The 26,631-nt window shown below is 36.8% G+C and overlaps 1 protein-coding gene and 1 pseudogene across 41 annotated transcripts in view; one reads left to right on the forward strand and one right to left on the reverse strand.

Moving 5' to 3' along the window:
- The window catches only part of Nrxn1 (neurexin 1), a 1,065,676-nt gene that overhangs the window by 169,837 nt on the left and 869,208 nt on the right, over positions 1-26,631 (forward strand). The window lies entirely within an intron of this gene.
- On the reverse strand, positions 15,767-16,615 carry LOC101967180 (large ribosomal subunit protein eL6 pseudogene; annotated as a pseudogene).

Here is a 26,631-nt window from a genome sequence, read left to right on the forward strand (position 1 = left end):
GCTTGAGAATACGTTTAAGAAAATCTAGCTAAATAAATGTTCACCCTGGAGAGCAGAATGGTTTTTTGTTTTTAAGCCATTAAAGGTCCTTTAATTTCTTCACAGTTCTCAGCCTGTCCCCTTTCAGCCATTTCCTTTCATTGAATCTACATTTATACAATGACAGTGAGAAACTAAAAATCCCCGATTGATTTCCTTTTTTAAAAAAATTGTATTTTATTATTTTATTGGTGCATTATGCTTATATGTAATAATGGGGTTCATTGTTACATATTCACTCATGAACATAATTTGGTCAATTTCATTCCCCAGCACTTTTCTTTCCTTCTCCTCCCTCCCCCTCTACTCTGCTGGCCTCACTTCTATTTTCATGAGATCTCCCACATTAATTTCAATGAGCCATCTAAGCAGGTGGCTTAGTCTCCCAAACTCCCAAGTATGGAGCTTAAGGAGTCCTAGATGCTCACTGCTTTAACCTTGTCATTACCTGGGAGGCAGTAAAAGGACTCTTGCACAGGTGTGCTTCTTCATAGACTTTAGAAACCCAATTCCTTACAGACATATTAGTAAACTTTGCAATTAGTAATTAGAGATTAATTTTTATTGTGTTTCATTATTTCAATTAGGAGACCATAAATAAAAAAAGAATAAATACAACACATGCTTTATCTCTTGGGGATGGTATACATAAAGTAGGAAAATGAATGCTATTCCAAAAGAAAGTGCCTCTGAAACTCAGTGCCCATGGTGGACTTTTCTGAAAAACTATCTAAGTAAATTTTAGCAATGAAATGAAACATTGAAAGGACAGTTCCTTTCAATTCTCCTTAAAAGACTGATGGGGGCAAATAGCTTAGGAGATTACTGGTGAAAGAAGCAGTGCTCTAGGCTGCAGGATCAGTTAATAATGACTGTACCAGGAAAGCAGATTCCTGGGACCTCAAGGAGCCAAGTTTATAGAAGTATAACCCCTTTTTTTCTTTTTCTGTAAAGGCAGTGTGTTTGCAGCTGATTGGAATTCTGTAGAGAAGTCCGAACTGACCTCATTCTCTGAGTCCCATAAGCTCTAATACTGACCCAATTTCCTTTTTTCTTTTCTTTCAGTTAAGTATAACTGTTCCATTGTTATCCTTTCCTCTCCCATCACAGACCAGAACCAGCTGTGCATTTGCCCTTAGGAAGCATATAAATGGTAAATTTGTAACTCATATTCAGCTAGGTTAGAGGAAGATAAATGATTAGACATCTCCTTTAATGGTAGCTATGGATACCACAAAGAAGTGACTTGTTGCCTAATATGACTCACCTGTGTCAGAGTGGATTGCCCTGGATTTTCTTAGATATTTTAACTCAATGGCCTGGACCGTTATCTCAAGAAAATGATTTCTTTGTAGGATAATAACATTTCATTAATCTAACTGCAAAAAAGCTGTCATTATAAACTACACAATTCATTATAATTTATTCAGGTTCATTTCATTTTTGAAAATGGAAAAATACTAAGGATACATTTTATTTCACATTAACTGCAACTCTAATATAGATAAAAATCTTTTCTAATGAAGCCATTAGCCACAGTTTCAATTTGGTGAAATTCTTCCTACCATTCCATAATAATTGATATTTAACAGTAGAAATCTTAATGTCTTGGATATTTCATTTACATATTAAATTTGATTCAGAGGTCCTAATTCTATAGAAACATAATTAGAGGCAAGGAGCCAGAGGCAGATAAATTTGGTCAAATGGTGGGAGGTGACTGATACTAGCAAAAGTACAAAGTTAGAGGTGCTACCTCTGAAGTCATATTGGTTTGGAGTTTTGTTTTTCCTACTACTAGTTGTGCAAGGTCTCACAATATTTAATTTCCTCTTCTATATAATTGGTATTCTGCGGTATTCACTTCTTAGAATTGTTTTTACAATTAAACGAGTTAACACAAATAGAATTAGTGCCTGCACATAATAAGTTCCCAGTAAACATTTGATAGTATTTTGGGGATCATGGAGAAGAGCAGCCAGGTAGAGTATGCAAGGACAGAATAATTAAAATGGATGATTTCTCTGGAACCTCAGAGATGTAGATCAAATTTGGATCCTTTACTTTGTTGCTATATGACCATGGTCATGCTACATAATTTATGTACAAAACTAGAATGACAAAAGAACCTCCAAAATCTGTTCCAAAATCTGGGCTGATTTCATCTCTCTGAATGAGAATACGTTTTTAGTGTTTAGTTTTATAATGAAATAGAAATTACCAGATAACAAGAGGTTCCTGGTATAAGAGCTTTCTTTCTCTCTATTCTCTTAGTGGTCATGCTGATAGGTAACACCTGGATATTCCTAATGATGCTTCTTGCTGACTTTTAATTTTCCATGTAGACTCCAGCAGTGCCATTGCTCACTCTGGGATGGAGTGTTTGTAGTTTTGCCTGCAACTAAGTCAGTCTCTCTTTCACTCTCTCTCTCTCTCTCCCTCTTTTCTCCCTCTCTTCTTCCTCTGTCTCTTCTCTCTCCCTCTCTTTCTTCCTCTGCCTCTATGCTCTCCCTCTTTCTTTCTCTCTTATCCTTCCTCCCTCCTCACTCTCTCCCTCTCTCCCTCTCTGTCTCCCTCCCTCCCACTCTGTCTCCCTCCCTCCCTGTCTCCCTCCCTCCCACTCTGTCTCCCTCCCTCCCTCTCCCTCTCTCTCACCCTGCTCCCACACGGAAAGACAGAAAGCTTTCATTCTATCATTGATAACCAAGCAAGCACACCTTCTTAGATATAGCCTTTTTCTGAAAGTTGGTACTTGAGTGCCTCTAGTTTTCTAGTGGGAGGCATATTTTGAAAGTGAAACACTTTAACAGAAGTGGTTCTCAAAGTGTGATCCCCAGACCAGCACTCTCTCTCTCACCTGGGAACTGGTTAGACTTGCAAATTTTCAGCCCTACCTTGGATTTGCTGATTCTCTGCAGGTGTGGTCATTTGTTGTAACAGTCCTTCCAGATGCGTCTGATGCTCACTAAAGTTTGAAAACCAGTGCTTCAACACAGTGCACCCACCAAAATTCGCCTTTTGAAGGAGGTCTTTCAAAGGCTGCAGATCTCCTGTTAACATGGGAAGGCATTTGGAAGAGACCCAGAGATCTTGGCACACTTTCCTTAAGATCCTTTCTGTTCATCCTGTCAGCTTCCTAGGGTAAGGGGATATTATCATTTGGCAGTATTAGGAGGTCTGGAGGTTTTATGTGGGTGATTGTTTTGAATGTCTTCTCATTTTATTTCAAAAAAAAATTATTTTAAGAAATCAGTGCTCAGTTCATTGTATACTTTTGTTAAATGACAGTAATTATTATACTTACTAGTTTAATCTTACATACTTTATTTTAAAAACTTCCATTTCATGTATATTGAATACCTATTGTGTAAAAGCCACTCTAGTACTTTGCTGGGGGATGAAAAGGTAAGACGGCATTCCTTTAAATTCAAGGCATTTGAATCAGGCTGAAGTTTACTCTTCAGTTTGACTCATGGATTGTTAAAATTTCATGATGGTCAGTAATGTGTCTGTTTTTGTTCACCACTGTGTACCAAGTACAGGACTTGGATCTTAGTTGGTGTTTAATAATTATGAATTTAATGAATGAATGCATGAATCCAAGTGCCTAGTGAAATGAAAGTTTTCTTTGGCTCTTTGTCTATCTTTTCTTTTTCCCCAAAGGATCCTTCAGCCTTTTGTTTGTAAACCTAGTATGCCCAGTAGATACCTCTGTAGAGCAGAGACTCAGAATTGCTAATCCTGCTATTTGTACACACTGAGTCTTATGCAGGTGTCTGCTTCAAGGATACATAGCAGTCTCACACCTCACATTTCAACCTGAGGTGGTGCTGAATTTCAAAATGCTTGTGCTAATGAGAAACACACACACACACACACACACACACACACACACAAACAACTCTTGTCTCAGAGTGCATCATGGTCTGACAGGTTTTTATTTGCACGTAGACCCTACACCTCAAAGGGATTTGATAGATCAGTAGGATTATACAGTTTTTATAAGTCTGACTTGGATTTCTATAATAAATCAGGCCATTGTCCTGCTGGTAAGAAATAAAGACAATGCTGTTTTGCAAGCATAACGATAAGGGCTGCAGAGGCTGGAAGAAGGGGAAGCTGCAGTTCTGTGTCAAGAAAACATCAAGTTGTGTACAGATCGTTTTTGGAGAAACACTACATCAGAAGCTACTACCAAGCTCTCTGAAAGTACGACCATTTGCAGGTTAAGTTTGAGAAAGTTGCGTCTGATACATGGTGAGGCTAGGGGAGTGATGAGGGGACAAATTGCACTTGTCCTTCAATCTGCTAAAATCCAATTGAGCTGTGTGGTTTGCCTCAGCTGATTCTGAAGCAGATTGGCTCTGATACTCAGTATAGCTTAACATGCACACAAACCCACTCAGCTAATTAGCATATTTGGAAGTGTCTTCAGGACCTTTATTTGAGGCTACATCAGGAAGCAATCCAGACCTGAAATTGTTGTGGTGGTGTAATTATTTATTTTAGACATAAAGACATTTTGATTTCATTTCCGAAAGGTCATCTGAGAAACCAGATTACTTTTTAAAGTTAGCTTCTTGTTCTTTCTTTGAATACCTTAGAAGGAAAATATTGTCATTTGAAACCACTTTATAAAATGTCTTGCCAAATATATTCAATATCAAAGATTCTTCTTCCTAAATAATGCTATCCTCTTCTTCATGATCCCGCTCATTAATGCTTTATATTGTGCTCCATTTTTATAAAAATGTTCAATTTGTTCTATAACACTTTGAGGCTTTTTAGAAGTAGGACAGATAGTTGAGGCTGTCTTATTCATGACACGGAGGGCTTTGTGTATCTTGGAGGAAGGCATGGGTTTTGAAGATTGTGATGCAAATTCTGAATCCTCTTTTACTCTACATGAGGCAAGTTTTCATTGCTAATTGTTTCTCATCTGTAAAAAGGTGATTTATATCTACTACAGATATTGTTAGTAACAAGTGAAAAAAAATATGTAAAGTGTATGCAACTAACATGCTGGGTACTCAATAAAATAGTTGCTATTTATAACTGTGATCATTTTGCTTTAGATAAGAGGAACCCAAAGCCCAGAGACTGTTAGCAAAATTGCCAACCTTGCAATGGAAATTTAATTGAAATTAACATACAGATGTCTAGAGTATTTTCTTGCCTGACTCGGGACTCTCTACACCAGTTGTAACTTTGAGTCATAATTCTGAGACAAATGCCCCCACCTGTAAAATTAAATGGTTGAACTAAATCCATCTTCTTAACTTAGGGTGCATCCAAAGAGAAGCTTCAAAGGATATTGGAGTATGTCTGTTATCCAATGCATTCTATACCCAAATATATGTAAGATACCACAACACAAAAGTACTCAAAAATGCCTTAAAAGTTTAATATCTCTGACCCTGTAACTCACTCCTACTATATTATTCTAAAATATTTCTGAGAATATTTCTTAAGGAAGTAATATATTCAATTGACTAAACATAGAATCTATGATTTAGGACTATGACTAATATAGAAATAGATTTATTATCCACCTCAATTTATTATTTTCTTTGTCAAAAACAGTAGAATAAAACTACTTGCTTGATTCAAACCAGCTTGGATTTAGGATTGTGATGAATCACTGCTCTAACCACACCCTGCATTCCTTTTATTACCTCTTTGTAATGCTTTGCTTTCATTCACAAATAAATTACAGATGCAAATAATTCTGATTGTGGAAACCAAGACCATGGAGTAAATGCTTATCTGGTTATAGATATAATAGAAATTGCAGCATCTTGAAAATCTCTAACACAATAAAGTGGTGGGAGGTATGATGTGAATTAGTATATACTATTTCTAGCTCAAGACTTGCCAACTGTGTGGTTTTAGTGAAATCCTTGACCCATTTGAATTTTACCTTTTCTCATTTGGAGAATCGGAGTTTGATAAATCTTGGTATTACTTCAAGTGGAATGTGCAGAGTCCAAACTTATAGAGTTCTACATCTGGCTGGCCTTGTAGGTTTAGAGTCTTCTCCATGTGGTCTCAGGCCAGATATGTCTATCTTGCTCTGGGGCTCCAGGTCTTTGGCCCTGGCACATGAAACTGTGGAGCTGTGGAATGAATGAATGAATAATTTGCCTATGCATCAAATCTAAACTTGATCTGGTCTTCCCTTCAGCCTTTTCACTACAAACCGACTCCTTCCTACAGGAGGAGGTTAGTGTCCTCTCTCAAGTGCCCTCATGCCCTACTCCATGTCCAGATCCAAGCCTTTCTGTGTCCTTATGACCTTTCTCTCTCATCTTGTCAACCAAACACTCCTTTCTTTTTAGCGTGTCTTCGGATCCCACCTCAAGCCACAGAATCTTCTTATGACCTCTCTCTTTTCTAAAACCATATTTGGCCTCTTTTCCATGAGTGGGATAAAAATACTAAGCTGCTGTTACTTACCTAACTTCAAATGCTTGAATCAAGCAAACAGACAGCCAGCGAGACAAGTGACTTGCCTTGTCGTTTAGTTTTCTTTTTCCTGATGTTGTAATGTTGTGTCTTTTAAGAACAATGGTTTTGCTGGGCCTGGTGATGCATGCCTGTAATCCCAGCAGCTCTGGAGGCTGAGGCAGGAGGATCATGAGTTAAACCAGTCTTAGCAAAAGCAAGGTGCTAAGCAACTCGGTGAGACCTTGTCTCTAAATAAAATACAAAAGTGTCTGAGTGCCCCTGAGTTCAATCCCTGGTTCTAAAAAAATTCAAAACATTTTGTTGTTGTTGTTGTTATCAACAAAGTGACCAACACAATGGTGATCAGGTTGTGCATGACCACTAAATAATTAGGGACTGATTGGGAGACTCATCATCATCTTCTTACTCCTCTTCAAGGAAAAGCTGTATCATGGAGGAGGACTTCAGAAAGAACAAAAATGAAGATAATTTCTCATACTGAATTAGATCATAAGAGAGGAAGATATATTAGTATTTACAAGGGGGTATATGTACTTATCCATAATCTCTAAGTTTTAGTGGATAAGTCCATTTGCAAATAAAACATAAAAAAAATGTAGATGTCAGTTTTTCGAGAGAAATGATATTCTGGATATTAAAAGTAGAAATACAGGTAGAAGTAATTTCTCCTTGGGCTGAAGGTTTTCACTTGATGGGCAGCTGTGTGCGTTGTGATCTGTATCTTGCCCACATTATTACTGGCAAGTCCTTTGGTTGACACCTTCCACATAGCACCCTTCTATTAAAAAAAAAAAAGGTACCTATATTCAACCTAAATATTTCTACTATCCTCTTGATAATAAAAAAACTTTGTGACTTCCCTTATTCTTGTACCCCTTCTGTTTCATAGAATAATCATGTCCTAATTTTTTCTTACATGTTTTCAGTAATTTCCCACTGCCCCTAAAGATAGCCACTATTTGAACTTAGATGATGCTGTATACTGTGGCAATAACCTACCACTTGGGTATAACCTACCTCTCTTGTCAAATGTAGCTTTTCTACCTTGTCCTCCCACCACTATGAAGGTCTGGGAACCAGAGGAGTAGAGGTTGACTGGGTTGTTGGAAGACAGCATGAATGTGTTTTGTTTGCAGAGACGAGAGGCTTTAGTGGACCCCAAAGCCAAGTTACTGCACATGTGAGACAAAATTTTAGGAAGAAAAAGAGAAAGCATGTTCTTTCTTTTTCTTTACTTCCTAAATAGGCGATTAGGTTGAAATGCTGACTGAGAACCGGGTGAAAAGGGCCTCAACATATCAAAGAATAATGTCACTTTCTTTAAAATATCAGTGAAGGTAAGATTTACAGACCAAGCTGTTAATGAATCCATCAAAAGTGGACTTCTTATTAAGGAGGGGCATGAACTTTGCTCAATATTTTCATCAGAAAAGTTGAATCTCCACTAATACCAACTTTCTGAATACCCCAAACAAATCATTATCAGTCTAAAACTTTGCTCCATGGGTTCCATTCTAGATTAAAAATTGTGTATTTTAATCTAGAAAACCCTTAATCCGGGTTTAGTTTCTACCATCCTGATTTCTAATTTAAAGCCCTGAAGTTTTCAGATACCAAATGTTAGAGCTTATGCAGTCTACATAGTATATCTGAAATGATAAAACGATTTGCAAATAAGCAATGTGGCTCTATTGGCTGAGCTAAGAACTACTGTTTTTTTAGAAGTTATTCTTTTTTATATGTGATGTTTTTTTCTTCAAGACTTCTTTATTTCAAAGCCAATCATTGCTACTAATCTCATACTGTAAAATAAATTGCATCTTGTGTTTGAATGGAGAAAGCTGTTTCTCGGCTTAAATGGAAATCTCAAAATTCAGATCTTTTCCAACAAAAGAGTCTGGATTTGATTCAGATCCCCGCCATCCGGGCTTGAAAAAGAGTCAGCCGCAGATGTCCTTGAGAATGATTATGCCCAAACTCCAGACAATGGTGCAGCTTCTTATGTTGGTTGATGTTTTGTTCATCAAAGCCTCATAGAGATTTTTCTGAAGACCCAGAGTTTTAAAAAATATTAATTTGCTTTATTTTCATCCTTATTGGCAATGCCTATTGATGAGTATGTAGAGCTTAATTCAACAAGCCTGTTGAGATTTACCCACAAACAATGAAGCATTTGGCTCCAAAGTTTGTCATAATCTACTCTGAACAACAACAACAAAAAATCTGTGTTGGTAAAACATGCTGGCTCCGCCCCACTAATGTTGGGTTTTCAAAAAACAAAGTACTCAACCTTCAAATAAACTTGTGAATATGAACTCTGTAACCAAAACAACTAGAAGCACATATACAGGTATATAAAAAATAAATCCTTGCAGCTGGTCCTATTATGTTACAGCAGGTGGTATAAAACCTCATCATTCAGGAATGGTAGATAGGGGATAATATGGTTGCTAGGCCTTGGTCTGAATTCCATTGTATTGTCTTTTACCTGTATTTATATTAAGTCACTAAACAATAGTATTCCAAGCTAAATTAAATGACATAGGCAGGGGAGGGGGAGGGAGGGTAGGAGTTCAGAATGGAAGAAGATCACTGAAGGATAGGTAATCAGAAAAGGCTTCTTGGAGAAAAAGGCCTTGACTTAGACCTTGAAGAATTACCGACTCATGGGGAATGATAAAGCATTCCCTAGAGAAATTGATGGCTTTTGGGGTATCTTTTTTTTTTTTTCTTCAGAAATGTTAGCCTCTACCTATATACTTCTAAAACCTGTGTATTTATGGCCTCTTTGTTTTTCTCTATAAACTCTCCAAACAGAATCAACTTGTATAAATGCATCAGTAAACCAGAGAGAATTCATCAGTGATCTTCCTTTACAAAGATAAAAGGTGGGGGGGGGGAGCATTTTTCACACCCCAGATCAACCACACGAAAATAATGCCAGACATATTATTCACCAGAGTTCTTTCCTAGCTGTATAAATGCCAAGAGTTTTTTTCAATGACCACTCTACCAGGCCCCCTTCCTACAAATTCTTCCCTTCTCACTTTATACTAGTAATATCAAATTCCTTCTCCTTTCCTCTCTTAAAATTGACTGAGAGAGCACATGGGCTCAACTTTTACCTTTGAAGTGAACTTACCAAAGTAATCTCTCAACAAAACATGGAGGCAATTAAAATGTTCTCTATATCATTCAATCCATAAGAAACTGAGAGAGCCAGCAGTTCTGAATAAAGTCAGTGTTAGCATTCAGATTGATGCAAAGGTTGAGCCAACTTGATTTAAATGTAATTATAGAAGGCTGGCCCTTGATAGCAGTGTAAAAGGGCATTTGTCCCCTGTGGTGTTTGGAGTTCTGGATGTAGCAATTATTGGGAGAATGGGATGCACTAGGGCTAGTTCTCTGGGAATTATTCATGATTCAAAACCTCTCTTACATCTAAACTAGTTATGCCCATAGGAATTCCTGCAGGAGAATGTGACACTGTGGTGGAAGCTATCTTGTAAATCTCTGCTCTGAAATATCAGAGAGCGGTAACACCCTCAGAGGGAAGTGGTATAAAACACAATATTAGCTAATTTCACCCTTGTGAATCTTCAAGTTATGACCCTTGCCTAACAAGTCATATTTCTAAATAACAGAAAAAAGATACCTGTCCTCATATACATTTGATTTGAGGTAAAATTTGGATGAAAAATAATATGTACATATTAGATTTGCTCTGAATTAAAAATCTAGAAAAAAAAACTTATTTTTTTCACCTAACTTGTTATTTCTTATCTCAATTTTTTCTCTTGGAGTTGCTCTGATAGAGTAAATGAGAGAGAAAAAAAAAACAGGTAATAAGATATCTGCAGGTTGAATGTTTTCTGAATTTGTTTTTAAAGTACCATACAAATTTACAGGCAGAAAGAAGCCCAGGTTCCTTAGTCTTTCTCTTGCCTTCAAGTGAGAGGTGTGCATGAATAATACTAGTCAGATAATAAGCTGTCCTGGCTTCTTAAGGAGATAATTCCCCGAGGCCCTCTTCTATAGTTGACTGCAAAAGTTCTTGTTATCAGACTACTCTTCCCAGTACTTGGAAGGATTACTTTCTAGTAATCTAAATGACACAAGTATGACTTGAAGTTCATCATTTCTCATTCTGTCCTGAGGGAATACAGAACAACTACCTGTCCTCAATATAATTACAGTGGTCTCTAATGCATGAAGTCTTAGATGCCAGGCCTTCCTGAGATTAAAAAAGCAAAAATAAACAAAACTCCATCCGTGGTGTTGCTTATTGTATGCTGATGTGCCTTTTGGGGTTCAAACAATAGCAAAACATCATTGCAGAGTGAAGGAGAAGGGAGATTTGGGATCCTTAAGGACATTTAAATAAACCAAACATTAAGTAAACAGTAAATTCTTGTGCACATCCATGTGCTGAACTCTACCTGGCTGCTCAAGTGCATGCCCAGTCTTCCATTTCTCTGCTGAATGGATGTTTTAAATAAAAATGCACCTAGTATAGCATATTAGAAAACACTGGATTTTGGAGTTAGACCATCTAAGTTCTAACTTGAGACTCCTTGATAAAATTTTTCAAAAATTAATCTTGCTAAACCACATTTTTACAGTATAGATAATGTAGTTTAATAAGATCTTTTTACAGACTCATCTTAAAGATTAAATCAAATAATATATTTTAAGTATACCATGCAGGAGAAGCTAACCACTGGACATAGTAAAATAGTCCAGTGAATATCAATTCTTTCCCTTTAGTAAGTGTTAAGGAAATGTTTTGTATATACATAGAAATAATTCCAAAATAAAACCTAACTACTTTCTTTTGTCCAATATTCTTATTGAATTGTTTACCTTCTCAGTTTTGAGCAATATTCAATGATGTAGTTATCATAGTTTTGGGAAAATTTTATCATTTTTGCCATTCTAAACCTAGACCTACAGAGATCACCTTACTGCTGAAGGAGGTAGATAGTATGATGTATCAGAGAGATCACGGGTTTTGGAGGCCTGAATTTGAACCACAATTGTAGCTACAAATATTGTGTAAAACTTCAAGTCATTCAACTTCTTGGAATCTCCTTTTTTGTTGTTGTTTTTAATTTTAAAAAAAGATACTTTTCAATCAAAGGGGGATGGTGACTAAATGAAGTGACGTATTCCCTTCCTCTATCCTAAACTGTATCTTTGCCATTACCCCATTCTTCTTCCCACAGATCACACTCTACTAAGTTTTTAGTAATCTTCTAATCTCGACTCCAGTGTGTCCAGGTAGGACACTTGAACTGGAACTGAGCAACCAACATAAGAATTTAGGAACAGCAACTCCAGAAGCTAACTCCGGAAGCTGAGGCAGGAGGATCACAAGTTGAAGGCCAGCCTCAGCAGCTCAGCAAGGCCTTCTGCAATTTAGTGTGACCCTGTCTTAAAATCAAAAAATAGAAAGGACTGGAGATGTAGCTCTGTGGTAATGCACCCCCGTCTGTGTTCAATCCCAGTACCAATAAATAAATAAATAATAAAGATTAAAAAATTTAATTTGGTGACCATTTTCAAAACAAAGGTTTCCTGGCCCCAAACTCAGACATACTCAGTTCAAATCTGTGGAGGGAAGAACCTGTAATCTGTCTTTTAAAAACTTTCCTACCTCGTTGCTCTTTCACTCCTGGATGTGATCCCACACTTCATAGTAGTTGGGAAACTAAATAAAATACTTTTATAGTTGTAAAAATGTTATATTTTCCCGTCCCTTGTGTCTGCATTAGCTATAGAGCAGAATCCCAAGTGGAAGAAAACTGCAGGTATCACACCACTTACAGAAGCCTCTTAATGTCCTCAGAAAGAATGATTGTCAAGTTGGGCCAAGTAAGATTTGAATAGTAGTCAGAAAAGCAAAAGGCCTTTGGCTATTCTGCCACTGCACCAAGTCTCATTTTCCTGGAACTATAATAAGTTTTCAGTGAGACATCTTGGAAATAACCAGTCTGTTCTTTCACATGAAGTGTGGTTTGAAATATGTAAGACAATACAGCTTGAAGTTAGGCTATTGCTATTCAGAATGTGCTTCTCGGTGTGCTCTACTGCAGTGCAAAGCTGGAAGAATACACTCTATTTCTGATGGTAGGTTTCCATTGCATTTTTTTTTCCTTGTGCTGCTCTGTGAATTTTATCATTTGAATATGGAACAGGAAGATGCATTAATATAGAAGTTATGTTCTGTATTTTCAGTCAAATACATTTTAACTTCTGGTTGGAAAGAAAGTGTGTAGCATTGTACCCCCTGCCCCTCTTTTGAACACTAATATAGGGCTGTAATAAATGACAGTATTAAAATGTGAATATAGTAACAATTTTCATAGCTGCACCAATAATGAGATCCCAGGCCCCTTAAGAGTAGGAGAAAGGGAAACATCTATTGCTGTTATCTGCTGTGCTGATGGCACAATTTCCTGAAAATGGAACTAATCTCAATCTTGTCTTTTGTCAATGAGGGTTTTGCAGACGTTTCAGATTCAAAATGTAGTCGTCGTTTAAAGTAAGAAAATTGCACTCAATGGGAAAATTTCATTAAAGGCATAATTTTGGGAAAACTTAAAGTCTGAAGAAAAGAGAAATTGGAAAAAGTCTATAGAGTGCATGTCTCAAAATTAACAGTTTATGTTGGCAGGAAGTTCCTGTACTCTTCTCTTTAATTATGAGGATATTTTCTCATTATGCTGTTCTATTTAAAGCTTGCTATAATTGACTTACATATTAAAGAAAATAACAGTGACAAATACAGATTAGGATGCCTGTGTGTGTTTATGACAAAGTATGTAGAGAACCTTTTTGAGCAATTTATCCAGTAAGTGATATACTTAGTTGCTGGGAAAATTAGACATCTATCACAGGTGTAAATGTGTATATCCTTCCCCCCCACCCCACTGTAAATCTAGAATTCTAGTCATGTGAATGTAGGCTTTCCCTTCTAGCTGTTTTTCTCTGATCCATTTCCTTGCATAAAGCTAAGACATGACTAAAGAATGATATGTCAATGCACATGGTTTCTGACATGTAACTGCTAGTATCATCTCCTCTTATAAATCATATGCTACTTTGCAGATTCATAAGTAGAACACAGCCTAAATGAAATGTGTGGCACTGATACAGAGAACTTAAGTGACCTATTTAAAATGATAGAGAAAGCTGTTGGAGAACGTGGATCTGAAGGATTCTCTTTCTCTAAGCAGCTATAGCATGTTTCATGGAGATTTCCATTATAAAGTCCTCAGTGATATCCTAAAGTACAGTTGCTTTGATCAATCCAGGTTGAAGAAATGTGAGCATATAGTGTGTCTAAAAGTTCCTTTGTGCCAATAATCAACACACATAGAAGGCCTCAAACAGCAAAGAATATGATCCCTATTTATTCTAAGAAGAACCACTTGTCATGTGTCACAGCATCTTCCTGGGTATAGATGGTTGTCAATGATGAAAACTAATACTGAATCATGTGGGTTTACTACGAGTAAACCAAGTCAGACTAATGGGTTTGCCTTTCTGGGAGGTGATTTAAGATTAACAGTTATTTCCTTTTTAGCACAGATTTCAAAAGGCCTTATGATATCCTTGTCCAATGGACAGAGGAAAGGACAGTATTTCAGATAAAACAATGACTAACGTGTTTATTCCAATCGATGTAAGGTGATATTCAGACAAAAGATTCAGACAAAATATGAAGCAAAGAGTAACACAGGTAGAATTCATACGTGATTGAGAAATTAAATTTGATTCCTTGAGGTTTTTTTTAAAATCAAAGATTTTTCTGAAAGGCAAATGTAACCATTTCCCCCTTAAACAAAGAAACAATTCAAAATATTTTAATTTGAAAGACTTTGAAGGAGAATTAAATCTTTTTGACGATCAAAGAAGTGGCAGAAATATGACCCTTCATTGGTCTGAGCAATATATTTCAATCATCAAAATTATATTTTTATTGTCTATTTTAATGTAACAACCAAAGAAAACGAAGCAAGAATGTTTAGGACTCTCAACAGCTCAGTCATTTTCGTTCTTGCTTAATGTTGCTTTCCTCTTGCCTTCTTTGCTCATGAGGGGAAGGCGGAGATTCCCTCTGCGTGTCATATCCTAGAATTCTTTAGGAAATGTTGCAGCTGTCACATTGTGAAGCTACCATGTGAAGGGCTAGTGCCTTTTGCCCAGTCGAATCCTGCGGGGCCAGTTGTCTCTTCTGGCCAGAATTCCATTCACTTTCCATCTCTATACCCCATGGGTACCAAGGACTTGGCCCATTTTCTCTCCTTCTGGCCACAGCCATCTGCCCTTCCACCTGGGTTCCTTGCCTGCTGCACCATCACGGTCCAAGCCTCTCCCTCCGTTTTCTATGACTGAAAAGACCTTTAAATCCTTTGAAGTATTTTCTGGTATTCCTGCCAATAAAACAAAGACATAGTTAGGAGTGTATTCATGTCTCTTTGCTTTCGAATTACAGAAAATAATTCACCCAGTTTCCCATCAGGAAAAAAAGTGTGAATTATGAGAAGACAGGTGTAATCTCAGAGAAATCAAGGATACTCACAAAGGCTCAAAGACGACAATAGAAAGCAGGGGAGAATTCTGGGTAGCCCTTCCCTCTTAGTCTCTCCTTTTGGGTTTATGTGCATGTCTCTTACATCTGCTTGATGTTTCATTTTTTAGAAATTATGTCACATTATTTTAAGCTGATGAGCCTCAGTCAATTGCAAATTCTCTGAAAATCACATTGGTCATCTTGAGTGAGGTATATCCCCTGGTGTGTAAGAGTAAGTGGAGATGAGTTTCAAAGTATAAACTTGGCAACTTAGTGGATGGGATCAGGGAGCAATTTCCCAGAGAATGCTAATTGCATTCTGGATGAATAACACTTAATTCGAGGATTAATAAAAAATAATAAAACAACAGAATATAAAAATTTTAAAACAGTTAAATAAAATAGTTATTGTTTATCAATTTTATGTTTTGTTTCTCTTAAGAATTCTTATGATACGCTGATCATCTCATCTCACATTTTGTCTTGGCAACTGAGCCAATTACCAACTAGAAATGTACCCTGAAAACAGATTTACTCAGTGCCCCTCCTACTACTTTTTTTTTTTTTTTTTTTTTTTTTGGTACTGGAGATTGAATCCAGTGGTGCTTAGCCACTGAGCCTTATCCCCAGCCCTCTTTTTTTTAATGTATCAGTTATTTAATTAGGTTCTTGGTAAGAAATTTAGAACAACAATTTGTGAGTATAAATTCCATCTATTAGAACAAAAACAGATCGAAGGTAGCCCTGGAGCTGAGCAATAGATTTGGTTTTGGGTAAAATGTTGTAGTCCACAGCTTTCTGATCAACCTTGCGCTGCTCTGTGATCTTGAATTTCTCTTTCTCTGTGCTGAAGATTTCACCTTGGCGGTGTCGGGCCTTCCTCAACCTTATTCTTGAAGTAAGCAGAATTGAGGTGTTTGGGGGTTTTCACATTGTTGATATTAGTCTTTCTGGAGGTGGTGATAACAAATTTCTCATGTGGTCTAAGCAGAGGAACTTGATTGAGGGAAGGAGGTCCTGTCACAAATAGCAAGCCACTGCTCAGCTGCTTCAGGAAAACCACTCTTGCCTCTGTGGCACCCCGTGAGGATGATCAGGATAGTCCCAGGAGTGATGCTGGCTCTCAGCTTTCTCAAATGCTGACTGAAGGGTTTCTTTGCAAGACTAAACAGCTTTCTTCACACAACTTCAGTCGGGTAGTTATCTAGGCATTTTGTAAAGCTGAAGGACCCTGGTACCACCATACTTGTCACCACTGACTGGTTTTGTAACAGTAGCAAGAACCACCTCCTTCTTTTTCTCAACCTTCGATTTAGCACCTGAGTACTTCCTCTTGTATGTGGCCTTTCGGGAATACGTAGCAGATCTTCCAATTCCTCTAACCAGGACGGGGTTTCGGCTGCAATGGGGCTTTCCTTTCTTGGGTTTCTTATTTGTAGGGTCTTCCTTTTTAACCTTGTCAACAGCATCTGCCTTCTTGGCTCCAGATTTCTTTTTAGTGTCTGGCTTCTCAGCCTTTTCCCCTGCCATCTTGCAAGATGAGAAAGATAACTAAGTCCAAGCCCTCTTTTTATTTTTATTTTTATTTTTTTTTTTTACTTTAAGAAGGGGTTTTGCTGAATTGCTAAGTCTCACTAAAAGTTCCTGAGGCTGGCTTTGAACTTGCAATCCTCAGCCTAGGCCTCAGCCTCCTGAGTTGCTAGGATTACAGGAAAGTGGCACCATGCTCAGCAACATATTGCTTTTTAGTGCATGTATTTTTATCTTGGAAAACCATAGTCTGATTGTCTTTGTGTTTCATAAAGTTGATATACAAGAGTGGTTCCTTCTTATTCACTTTAAATTCAGGACCCTAGGATTTAGAAAGATTGTGAGAATATTAAAAAGGTAACTATCCCTGCTGTAGTCTCTCATAAATAACAATAGCCACTTTTAGAGGGAAAGCCATAGAAATATTCCAAGCAATCACATTCCAAAGGTTTCATTTTCAAAGTAAGATTTACTGAGTAGGAAAGTTGCTGTCTTTCAAGAAAACAAAATCTGTTTTCAAGAGTATTTTTCATCTATTTCATTTTACATGCCTTTTATAGATGCCCTCTTCCAGGATTTTTCACAACTAAAATGTGTGGGTAAAAATAATCTGGTTTATTCCTTACCAATGATTAATAAAAAGAATGTGAACTAATTTGCTCATTGAATAATAAATGGCCTTTTAAGCATGAAGATGAAGTGTCTTCTCAAATGTTCCTTGGATTAAAGAGGCATCTTTAATTTAGGAGAGACAAGTAACCTGGAGAAGAATCCCGAGTCCTTTGCGACTGGAGGTGACTACCATGCACATCCTTCTCCTGGATTATTTAGCTGTTTGCTGAGATCCAGAGAAGGGAAGTCATATGGTTACTAAGGAAGGACTGCTTCTTAGCTACTTAGTGCCTGTTAAAAGCATTAGTCAGGAGGTCTAAATATGTATTTTCGAAAAAAAATGAGAACTCAGACATATAGTAAAAACGTGTGTGTGTGTGTGCGCGCGTGCACGTGTTTTGAGGAAGGCAGAGTAGAAAACAGAGGAGGAAATGGAATACGTTGATCAAGAAATTTTCAGAAAGACCAGATCATTCAATCAAGGTATTTCCAGGATTTTAGACCAAGAAAAATTAGCACTAAAGAAATATCTATAAGATGACATGCCAGAGAGACATGATACTGAACAAGTCAAGTCTCAAGGAAGACTGTTGTCAAGATCATTGCAATAGAGGTAAAGACAATGGCAATGTGCAGAAGAGATTATATTTAACTATGCCAAGACTTTAATGCAGGAGAGAGCCTGATAGCTGGGAGGAGAAAGAGGCCATCTGGGTTTGCTCAGTGAAGCTCCAGAAGTTAGGTCCTAACCTCCTACTGAGACTGGGAGATGGGAGCAATATCTTTCTTAATGATTCTGTTTCAAACGGATGGCTCCCAGGACCTTGAGAAGACATTCTTGGGTTATAAAATTGACAAGAGTCTGGGAAAAATGTACATCTCAAAGGAAAAGAGAAAGAATTTACAGTGTCAAGTTTTCTAAAGTCATGCTCTAAAAACAGGTCAGGGGCCTAGAGTCAGGCACAGATTTAGCTGAAGTTTACTTAACCTTCTTGATCAAGTGTAAAATTAAATTCCCTGTTATGGGAAGTTCAGGATACACAGGCAAGAGTGTTTTGGAGAGGCTGGAAATGAGAGGTTTGAGCTGGGTTTGAAGAAACTTATAAAGTAATTGGAAGGAAAAACATTTCTGTCCTGAGTAGCACAATGAGTTCAGACAGTTTGGACAGACTTAGCGCTGCATGTGGAAACCACCAGGAATTTATTTTTGTTCAGATGAGTCTGTTCCTCAGTTTTGGATCGACTTCAATAATACCCCCTTTGCCTCCCTTCCTTTACATCCCAGGATGGCAGTGACTTCGTGTTGCTTAAAGCTGCCAGTTCTCCTGCTGCCCACCCTGCTTCACGCCCTTCAGGAGTGTGCCCTGGGATAGACGACTGTTGTCCTTCTGAGGCCTGCAGAGACGATCTGACTGGGTTTGCTCTCTGAGGCATCATCCTCCTAGTCACTTTAATGTCTGAGAGACCTAATAGAAAAGAGAAACAAAATAAAATTTTCCAGTCCTGATCCACGGGTCCTTTCTGGAATGCGAATAGGAAATTCCACAATGTTTTTCCTTGAGGTTTTTTTCTTTTATTTCAAAGCTTGCCACCCCTTACTATTCTTCAAACTGTCTCCCACTTCTAAAATTAACAGGTACAAAGCAGGCCAACCACTTGCTCATGGAAGCAAGGCAAAGCAGTAGAGAGGAACCACCCACACCGCAGCCAGCCTGTCTAGGGACATGGGTATGAGCTGACTGGAGACCAATGGAAGAATGGCTTTCCCAGGGATAAAGGATTAGGAAGACAAATGTCATCAGTACCTGCAATGTGGAGCCTTGTTTCTTGGAGTCAGACCTGATGTTCAGTTACAGGTTTTTTTTTTTTTTTTTTTTTTTTTACCTAGTTCCCTGGTGACATGAATGGATGGCTCTCACCCCCAGGTTCCTGATGTATTAATTAAAGTGAGCTGATAGGGTTCAGGGGATGTTACTCCAACGTATTTTAAAATGAATTTGAGATCTGCAGAAGCAGATAGGTTACCCTCTGAACATCCCTTGCCCTTCTCCCCAGAAGCAGATCAAAAGACCTTCATGTAAATGGTACTCTGTGCCTGGAGGATCAGATTCTCTTTGACAAAGGTCAGAAAGAAGAATCTGAATGGACAGTCTTTGCTAAGTTTCATGTAGTTTATTACCACTGCTTCAGACCTTTTTTTTATCCATCTTCTCCATGAGTATCCATTGCTTTATCAAAAGTAGGTAATACACCTTTAAATCTGTTTCTTTGGGTCTGATTTTCTTAGGGAGGCTCCCTTGTCATGTGATATTTCTAATTAAATAAATTGTATCCTTTTTCTTTTTTTTTTTAAGTGTATTTTGCAACAGAGACCACTTGTGTGTACCTAAGGAAGTATAGGGGAAAAATATTTTTCTTCCCCTATAGTGAGAATCATATATTTTTGTCCTGAATTGTTGCTTTGTCTTGAATTGTTGCTAAAATAGAAAAAAAATTGTAGAATTCAGTGGCATAATTGCTGCTGGAAGATACTGTTTTAACTTTTTTTTTTCCTCTTGACCTATGATATTTCTTAAGAATGGTTTCTAGGGTATCAGATCTATCCCCAGCATATTTCTGAAAATTTATGTGGGTTTTTAAAGGTTACAAATATTTCTTAGAGATATTAAGATAAATTTAAAGACATAGAATAACATGAGCTGAACATACCACAGGATTCATATTTTAAAAGCCAGAAGGAAACAAAAAATTCCTTGCTTTGCAAACCTGGGAGTCATTAACAGTCTTGTGCCATAGATGGATTTGAGTGAGCAAATTGAGCATTCCTTCTTTTGAGCTGTCTGCCTGACATTTTGAGAATACAGATTCAAGACATATCTGTGACAGCTTCAGTTGCAGAGAATTCAGTAAGACCACTGAATTCACTGATGCTGTTTAAAGGAAAAAAAAAAAAAAACAAAGAAAAAGAAAAAAAGTGAAAAATAACCTGGTATTTGCATGTAGAGGTCACTTGTGGATCTGAAAATATGTATGGAATTTCTGGCTAAATCAATGGAATTTTTATTTTAGTTGGCTCTGTGGATCTCCTGTACCCCGCCCCCATACACAGCTTGTCACCACTGTTTGATGCTGGAACATAAATTGTAAATGTGAAAAACTACACTGAGGCAATAATCTCTAAGCCAGTCAGCAGTATTGAAATGTGCTATCAGCAGTTGATTGTGAGCTAACAAATTCATGGGCTGAGTTCTTGCTGGATGATCTCACTTCTGTCAAAGTGAGCTTTCACATAAATTTTTCACTTTTTTTTTTTCCCACCCAAAAAACAAAAAGCCTTTATTTTCCTTTTTGATGTTCTCAGAGTGGATATTTATGCCAGGCATGTCCAGGGGTGCGGAAGGTAACATATCAGAATCGTGTGATGACATTTTTCAAAAATGTATTTTAGGCCTTATCACCTTGAACTATGCTACTACACTCATTTGACAATTATTGAATATTTACTATATCCAAGGGACCTTTGTAGACAATAATAGTAGAGAGGTAAACAGATGCCAAGGTCCCCATTCTCACTGAAGCTTAACTTTGTGAAAAGGAGACGACGAGTTAAACAACAATTAACTGAATAGATGATTTCAGATAGTTCATGATACCATAGAGAAGGCATGTTTCAATAAAGGATAACAGGGTTGGAGGAATTTTAGCTTGGGTGGTTGGGGAAGGCTCCTAAATCTATGTAAATCATTTTTTTCTTCTTCTGAACATAGTGACTCCAACATATGCTAGATAAGACTGATGTGAAGATTAAGAGTGTTAACATTTTAATTGCCTGGATCATAATAAACACTCAATGAGAACAATGTCCAATAAATGGTAGTTAATATTATAATGTTCTGTGACTTGGTTAGGTTTAATGTCTGAAATGGTCCTCAGAATCTGTCTAGAATACAGGCCTCGTTTCACTTCTTCCAAAAGGTAACATTATTATTATTTTCTTAATTCAAGGATTAGTTGAAGATGTCACCGTGCAATGAATATGTTAACTAAATAGTTCTTTTTACCAGTTTTCATTCCAGTGGCTTGCTCTGGCTTACAGAAGCCTGTTTACCAATTCTCTGATCCAATGGGTGACATCTGACTATGGTGACATCTGACTATTCTAAAAATCGGGAGACACATAGGGATCTAAAACCAAAGGTTAAATTCCCCTCAAAAGGAATTATAATAATAAGATTTCTACGTTTTCAATGGACAGTTTTTCCCACTGATCTATACACTCTTTTGAATAAGAAATAATGTTGCCACCTACTCCCCAAACACCACCAATACAATCAGTTGACAAGGCTAAGGTGAGTGTGTTGCTTACTGTGGCAAGGGCCCACCTATCTAAGGCCACAGCAGGGACTCAAGAGTTGTCAAGGGAAGGTTAGAAGACACTGACAATTGGAAGTTTGGTTTAAGGAAGGTCTGCACTTATTTTCCCCTGTTAAGTATTCAGGGAGGTCTTTTAATATGGGGGCTTGAACGAGCTTGGTTATGGATCACATGGTAACAGTTGACAGAAACTTCATTTTCAGATTTTGAGAGAAGGATCTAAGGAGAGTTACAGGTCCTAAACTCTCTCTGTTCATGCTTCCTATTGAAGATTGTGCAAGACTTGGGGAAGATTTCCTATAATCAGTAGTCGGTTATTTGCCCGTGAAGAACTCTCCTAAAATAGTTAAGTTATACTAATGAGGACAGTAAGGTAGTAATGTAAACAGTCAACTAGGTAGAGGATAGGTACTGTTAGGTCTCATTGAGAATTAACATTGCATGGACCCATTATCACTGATATGACATTTAAAGACAAGTGGGATACTCCATAGGCTGGCAACCATGCATTTTAGTCCAGGCTGACAGAGGAGCAGTCTGAAGTTCTTATGAAGGAAGGAAGTTCCTTCATCCTTAGTTCAAAAATGTAGCATACCTTTCCTTTATTATTATTTTACAATCTGTGAGCCAGTGGTTTTCTTCTGTCATTTGAGAAAACCAAACTTAAACACCAGGAACAAACATTTAATGTATTGAAAAATACTGCGCCTTAGGTTTCAACTTATTTAAGAGTATCAGCATTTTTTATGTACTTTAATTGGGGAAAAATTTTAGTTTAATTAAAGGGGTTAATGGCCTGTGGGAAAAGAGTCATGGTGATCTCTCTTCTGGGAAACAGGAGCTTGAATGCATAGGATTCCTGGCCCTGGATGTGGGCCTCAGCATGTGTGCTGTATCCCAGATGACTGGCACCCACCCCTGAGATCCCAGCACTTGATCACTGATCTTTTTATTTTCCCTTAGGGATAATGAGTACCATAGACACAGAGACTTTGCCTTTACCACTTCTGGCTTTGTGTATTTGATTTGAAATCTAAGAGACCAGAATCTGTGTACAATTGTTATAAAAGAACTGAATAGTCACAGCTACCAACAGACTTGGTTTTCTAGCAAAAGTAGGAAAATACTGTTTGTGGCCATAACATTTTAAATGAAGAAATTAGACTTTCATTATAATAGCATGTGATACTTGAAGACTAGAATTTCTAAAGAGATATCAGCCACTTTGGGTTTAATTTTCATAAATTATTTTTCTAATTAGTAGTTGACAATTACACATGGACAAACTCCACAACTGGCATCAAGTTAGTTTCTAAGAGAAGAGCACATCCATATGAGACATAAATGCAGGTATTCCTGGATTGCCAACATCCTGGATTTCATGTTGCATTCGTTCTCTGTTGTGTAGTTTTGACTGGGATCCCATAAATTTTTGGTAGTAGTCTAATTGGTAGACTGTGGTTTATTTCTGGAGTCATATCCAAAGACTCTTCAACATACGTCTGATTTATTTAGAGTTGTCCTATATGCTTTAAAAATGAGTTAAGAAATTGTCCAACATTCTTCCTAACGTTTATTGTTATAATATATTTTTTTCCTTCACTGTTTCCAAATGTTTAAATATTAACATGTATTTGTAGTCTAAATCAGATTCTGAATAGTAATAGAAAAGCCATTTGGAAGGGATAATTATAGCAGGGCCTAAGTGTTGGGTAATGACTTAATGGAAGGCTAATTGGTAAGCAATTTTGTTGGTGACAAGTAACATATCAACTCACAGATAAGGTGCTGAGAAAGATACAGGGCAACAGACTCAAATGACCTCTGTAAGTGGCCGGCTGTGTCCAATTGTGGGCTACTTCAGCCAAACTAGTTATTTGTTATTATGTAGAAAAAATGAAACTATTATTGCATGTAATTTTGTTTATTGGTTAATGCAACAAATTGTAGTTAATAAGGTTTAACTGTGTCAACACATTCAGAGACCTTGTTTCTTCCAGAAATGACAAAAGATTATTCATGTAAATGGACTTTATTTCACTAAGTGTCAAATAAGTGCATTTTGGGATTAATGTGCAATAGCAGACAGTGTGTACTTGGAGATACAAAAGCACTTTATGGAATAAACTGAAAATTTCCCCAAAAACCCCTTGGTTACTAGAATTACAAGATATTTTTTCTCCAAAGAAGAAACAAAAATGTTACATGTGCTTATTTTATAACCACCAGCTAAATGATAAAAAGGGTTTAGTTTTTAAAACCATTGGAATTTGACTTGCCAGGAAACAATCGTTCTAAATAACAGATATTAAATTGAAGTAAATGCCCTCCAACTAGTGCTGATCATTTGTATAACAGAAATAGAAAGTATTTAGCAATGACAACATGTGCACATATACACATACATGTGTAACATTGTCACTTTTTGACAGTGGCCTCTTGCTTGGCTTGATTCTGATGGCAGATAGCAAAAGCTTAAACAAAACTAATTAATTGGAGGCATAGTCATAAATGTGGCAATTAATTTGATTTCTACAAGTGGCTTGCTAATAAATGGAGATAGGAAAATCTAGTTATGGCTGGAAATTTCATATTCCTTCAACAATATAGCTGTGTCATTTTCATGACACATACTGATGTATGGAGATAAATTGCCTGTCATTTAGTGTGGAAGATACTGCTTAAGTTGTACATTAGATGCATATTAAGTTGTGCAGAAGCCCACATTTAGTCTGTCTGTTTTCTCTAGGTAATGTAGCTCATTCATAATGTCATTTTCTTGGATGTGCTGAAGTGGCTAAATGAGCATAGAAGTTATTTATACATTAGCATGGTATGTAGGACATCACTGTTTTCCACTTTGCAGAGGGGCAGAGGCGAAGTTGACAGAGCTGAATTTATACAGACTCTAAGAAGCTACTTCAGTTCTAATTAGCATTTCTTCCTGAATCTGGAAGGAGGGGAGAGTAAAAGTTACACATCTGAGGCGAAGTCATCTTCTCTGACAACTTGCTGATAAAATTGGGTGGGCTAGCCTGACAACTATGGTATACTTCCAAGTTTCCTTAAAAAAACCCAAAAGTCATTTTAAGATACACTCTCAGATCATTCACATGCAATTGTTATCTATATAGTTAATTGTTTCTATGAACTCTTACTTCTTTATGTATTTTAAAATGTATTTTAAGATAGTTTCAGATGTTTTTAAAGATTTCTAATTGACATGTAACATATATATATATATATATATATATATATATATATATATATATATAAAAGGTATGTTCACCTTATTTAACATAGGAAGCCTTTTAATTGGCCAAGTAGCTCCTCTTTTCGTGGGCAGCTATGCAATCAGGCACAGGTTAACTTGAGTTGCACACAGCACAGTACAGAGTGAGACCCCCATCTGATAAGGGCATCCTAAGTATGTAATTGAAATTGGTCTTTCAGGCAAGCCGTGATTTGTTCTTCCTTAAGGCCCTCAGCATGAGCTACTTTTCATTGTCATAATCTCTCTGCACCATCTGGACCTCTATAAAGATGTTGGTCTCAGCGGTGAAATGAAAGACAAAGGGGGACACTAAATAAAACTTACATAGTGAGAGAAAATTGTTATTGTTGATGCTAATCATATCTTTTGAGCTTTTCACCTTAAGGATATTAAAAGATTCAACCCAGAATCAATCTTGGTTTCAAAGTTTCGGGATTGATGACAAAATTGCTGCTCTAGGCACTTAAGCAGTTTGACAAAGAACAAATGATGAAATATGAGATGGAGATGCACTTGTTTTTTTTTAACCCATTCGTATAACAAGCATTAGTCCTTATGTAGAGATGGTAATCTAAGTAATGAAGCTATATAATTTATCATTTAGTCTGAGACACAAATAAGGATAAAGGAGGAGCTATTTACAGTTATCCTAAGATAAGTGATGTATAAACTAGGATCATCCTGGAAAGTTCCAAAAGCAGTGTCATCTTATGACTTAGCTATGAAAAAAATAGTATTTAAAGCTGATAGCACTCCCAAACATGCATTCTTTTAAGTCTTTACTCAAATATCAAATATCAAGTTGGAATTTGATAAACTTCCTTTATCACCTTATGCAAAATAGCAATAATCTTCTGTGTGCCCTAAACCTTACTCCCTATTTTATTTTTCTTCTTAATGTTTGTCATCTTCTAATATATACAATTTATTTACCTTCTCTCTCAATAGTGGAGAGGATTTTTGCATGTTTTCTACATTGCAGGATTGTTAACATATATAGATCATCCAGCTCACAGTAACTGCTAAATGAATACTTGCTAAATGGATAGATTATTGATCCATTGTGGAGTATCAATTTTGCATTAGGCATAGTGCTAGATATGAAAGGTACAAAAACATACAATAATCTTTCTCTACCCTGATGTGGCTTATAAGTTAAAGAATTATTACAAGTGATATAGAAAAAGAGATGTTGTATGGTGCCTCTATGCATTAGTAAGATTGGTACCTTAGGAATTTACAATTTAGAAATTATAATAAATAATATTACAAAATTAAAGAACTGATACTCTTTCGTTGTTTCATTTTTCTCTCAAGTTTTTAAATAAAATTTTAATAGCTTTTACATGTTAAAACACCTTGCACATAATAAGAGAGGAATAATTTGACAAAAATCAACTATTAAGTTAGTAAGTCACAAAATTTATCTTGAAGATTGGGAAAGAACTTCAGAAACTGGAACATGGCTTCCTAGAAAGAATCAAAACAGCAGAGTACAAATATTTATTTCCAATATAAACAAAGTCTGTATAAATAAAATAGCTTAAAGGAATTAACTTCTGATGAACCTTTCAAAATTGTGAATTTTCCATCTGTCATTCTCTAAGGGGAAAAAAGAGAACCTAAATTTGAATTCAGAAAACCCAGACTTGTTCCTGCCTCCCTGGTTAAGGAAGCTGTGTCATTTTGGGCAACAGGACACTTTATTTATTTATTTTTAGCTCAGCTCTTTGGTTTATGGGACTATAAATTCTCT

This window comes from Ictidomys tridecemlineatus, chromosome 12, assembly GCF_052094955.1.
Source record: "Ictidomys tridecemlineatus isolate mIctTri1 chromosome 12, mIctTri1.hap1, whole genome shotgun sequence".
Lineage (NCBI taxonomy): Eukaryota > Metazoa > Chordata > Mammalia > Rodentia > Sciuridae > Ictidomys > Ictidomys tridecemlineatus.